Genomic DNA, 3,851 nt, shown 5'->3' with positions numbered 1-3,851 from the left:
AGGTTGGGCAATCCTTAACCAAATAAGACAAGGTTGGAAATGGTGAGGATAATGTGGATTTGGCTACAAGAGAAGCAGCCCAACGACAAGAACAAGCTTCACGGGATGCTGAAGAAGCAGCTATTAGAGATGCATATATTATCTATGAAGAAGAGAGGGGTCATATAATTGCTCAGAATCAACCTTTGGGTGCAGAACAATTCGGAAATATAGCTTCCATGCTTAGGAGACCACTTGACGATTATGCTAGACCGGTCTAAAATCAAGATTTATCAAGTGTTAGACCACCTCCAATTGCAGCAAACCATTTCGAGTTAAAGCAAGGGTTGCTTCGAACCCTTCAGAATTGCTGTGTCTTCATAGGGAAGCCAAAGGAAGATCCAAACACACATATAATGGGCTTCAAGGAGATTATGAACACCTTTCAATATAATGGTGTGTCACAAGATGCAGTGTGTCTAAGGGCATTCCCATTTTCTCTTAAAGATGATGCAAAGCAGTGGCTTCGAAGCTTACTCACGGGATCAATTAGAACTTGGGAGGAGATGACCAAAACATTTTGATAAATATTTCTCCTCAGCTAAGACGGGAAAGTTTAGAAGAGAAATCCATAACTTCTGCCAGAAAGAGAATGAAACCATTTTTGAAGCATGGGAGAGGTTTAAGGAGATTGTTAAAAAGTGTCAACATAGCGGAATTGAACTATGGATGCAACTCCAGGACTTTTGGGATGGATTGACACCGGCCTTACGTAGAACATTAGCAATGCAGCTGGTGGCTCATTGATGAAGAAGACTCCAGAGGAGATAGTTACAATTCTTGATGAGTTATCTGAAGATGCAAATCAATGGCCCTCTGAGAGTGCAGAAAGAAGAAGATCAATTGGTGTTCACCAGGTTGATGCTAACACATCTGTGTAGGTACAACTTGATGCTATGACCAAAGAGATAAGGAAGCTGACCTTAGCGTCAATACAGAATGAGCCTCACGCAACTTGTGATATATGTGGAAAAGGACGCCCTACTCATGAGTGTCAAGCCTCAGCTAAGGAAGTGAATGTTGTGGGAAACTACAATTTTAATGCAATGGGCCAAAGGCACCCCTTTTTTTCATGGAGTTCACCTAGGGGTACCGCGGATGCATGGCAACAAAATAACTCTAGAGCCACATGGACAAGGAGTGCCAACATTCTAAAATCAGCAGAGGCAATAATTTCAACCTTAACAGCCCATTTAGTCTGGCATAGAAGATCTCATGAAGGCCTTCATTCTAAAAACTGATGAGAGGCTTGAAACTCATAGCGCAACTATATGGGAACATGGAGCAGCTATCAAAGATATAGGTACTGGTTTACGAAACTTGGAAAGACAGGTTGGGCAGCTAGCCACTCTATTGTCTGAGAGGATTTCAGGAACTCTCCCCGCTGATACTGAGAGAAATCCCAAAGAAATAGTGAATGTTGTGACCTTGAGAAGTGGGCAAGTATTGAAGGATCCTACCCTAATCCAAAAATATCTGATAATTGCAAAAGAAAGTGGGGAGCATATGAAAAGTGATGCTGACAAGAAAAAGAAAGGCCGAATGAAAACTGAGAAAAAGAAGAAGGAAGAAACATCGAGAAGGGAGGAACCTGAGAAGAGCGAGCATATGCCTGCTTTACCTTTCCCTCAAAAGATATACAGAGAAAAGCTGGACAAGCAGTTTGGGAGATTTCTGGATGTGCTAAAACAAGTCCATGTAAACTTACCATTTACAGAAGTGTTCTCACAAATGCCTGCTTATGCCAAATTTATGAAGGAGATCTTGACAAAGAAGAGGAAAATAGAGGAGACCTAAATAGTCAAGCTTACAGAGCATTGCAGTGTTATATTTCAAAATAAACTCCCACAAAAGTGTGTAGATCTAGGGAGTTTTACTATACCTTTCTCATTAGGGACTATAAATTTTGAGAAGTCTTTATATGATTCTGGTGCCTCAATTAAATTAATGCCTCTATCTATTTACAGGAAATTGGAGAAGGAAATTAGATAGATAAGGTTGGTGCCAATATCATTGCAGCTGTTAGACACAACGACCTTAATACCCGAGGGGATAGTGGAAGATGTATTTGTTCGGGTGGATAAATTCGTATTTCATGTAGATTTTATAGTGGTGAATATGGAGGAGAACAAGGAGGCCCCCCTCATCCTAGGAAGACCATTCTTAGCGACGGGTAGAGCTATACTAGATATACACGAGAGAAAACTCATGCTTAGAGTGGGCGAGGAGACAGTGACTTTTGATATAAATGTAGAAAAGGGGACACAAAAGGAAAAACTGGCTGCAAGTGTTGAATGGAAAGTGAAGAGCTCAAAGGAAAAGGCTGCAGTGAGTGAGAAAGATAAGTGTGGGGTGTACTCCAAAAAGGCTGAGAAGAAGCTATCTGCATGGATTTGTGCATTATTTCAGGCACGAGGAATGGAGCCCAACTTCGACTCAGACCCCGACTAAATGTTCAAGGAAATTTCCTTTACCTTATGCTTTTTAATTGTGTATCATGGGGACATGCCACAACTTAAAGTGTGAGATGGAGGATAATTGTATGTTGTATATATGTGTGTTAGTTTTGTTAGTTGTAGTAGTTGAAAAATTGAAAAAAAACATAAAAATTGAAACAATTTTGAAATTTTTGATTTTTCCCCGATGATGGATATCATTCGACGGGTTTATTGAGGGATTAAAGGCAAAAGAAAAAGATAAAAAGATTTTCTTTTGTTAGGTAGTGTAACAATTCACCCTTGGTTTTTCTTTGTGCTGCAATTTTATTTTTTAGGAGTAGGAAGCCTTGTGCTATGATTTGAATTGATGGCAATATCTCTTGACTTTATTATGCCCTGAGAATAGTGAGTGCTTTAGTTGTGATGCTTTGGCTCAGTTTGTGACTCTTGTATAAGTATCTTAAAGTGTATGATCTTAACTCTGCTTAACTACTTTGACTAGAGTGCCGTGATGAGTTCGATCTTGAGTGAGTTATGTGCCATGTGTGTGTGAGGTTTTGTGTTATTCTGTGTATTGCATTTGATGTCTAGAACTTGCCATGTGTATTTGCAAAGATAAATAGTAGTTTTGTTCAATCTTGGAAGTGATATAGGCATTTCTTTGTTGATCCAGTTATATGCTTTTACCCACCTAATTGTTATGTATCTTAGTTAACCCCGTTGAGCCTGTAATCCTATTTCTTTGGCAACCACATTAAAAGCCCTACCAATTTGGTTGAATTGACCATCTATTTGAACCTTGTACCTCTCGTGAGCACATGAATTTGTTATGAACTTTGTAAAAGTTGAAGTGTGGGATGGTTGGTTTGGCTTTTGAGTGGAACTAATGAAATAAGGAGAAAGGTGCACTAGTTTGAAAACGTAAGAGCCACTTGAATTGAAAAAGAAAGAAAAAAATAATTGTATGATTGAGAAAAATATTCCTTGATAGTGGTAACTCTTGATGTAATTGTGCTTAAAGAAGTAGGGAATTAATGTATATTGATGTAAATGTGAAATTTTGGTTTGACATAAGTGTGGGTTTTGGAAAGTGAAATGTATGTATTAAAGTGCTTAGGGAGGTGTAGTCACTCTTATATGTAAATGTATCCTACCCGTCCTTCAGCCTACATTACAACCAATTAAAGTCCTACTTGATCCTTGACTGAATGAGCTCAATTAGTAGAGTAGTACACTACGGGCAAGCTTATGGTACGTCGTTTGTGGCATATGAATGTTGTTTCTGAGAGTGAGTGAATACTTTTTATCTTGAGTTCCTGATTGTTCTTAAATTTTATTGTGTGTGGAACTACTCTCTATTGTTGTGTGAGGGAA

General features: G+C 38.8%; 1 non-coding gene across 1 annotated transcript; it reads right to left on the bottom strand.

Annotated features, from left to right (window-relative positions):
- Positions 1 to 591: 591 nt before the first annotated feature.
- Positions 592 to 698, bottom strand: LOC142169232 (small nucleolar RNA R71). Its single transcript, XR_012698944.1, has one exon. It is a non-coding gene; the product is annotated as a small nucleolar RNA R71 (small nucleolar RNA).
- Positions 699 to 3,851: the final 3,153 nt, after the last annotated feature.

Source organism: Nicotiana tabacum, chromosome 14, assembly GCF_000715075.1.
Source record: "Nicotiana tabacum cultivar K326 chromosome 14, ASM71507v2, whole genome shotgun sequence".
NCBI lineage: Eukaryota > Viridiplantae > Streptophyta > Magnoliopsida > Solanales > Solanaceae > Nicotiana > Nicotiana tabacum.
The sequence above is the reverse complement of the archived record's forward strand: the minus strand, read 5'-3'. Positions and strand labels throughout refer to the sequence as shown.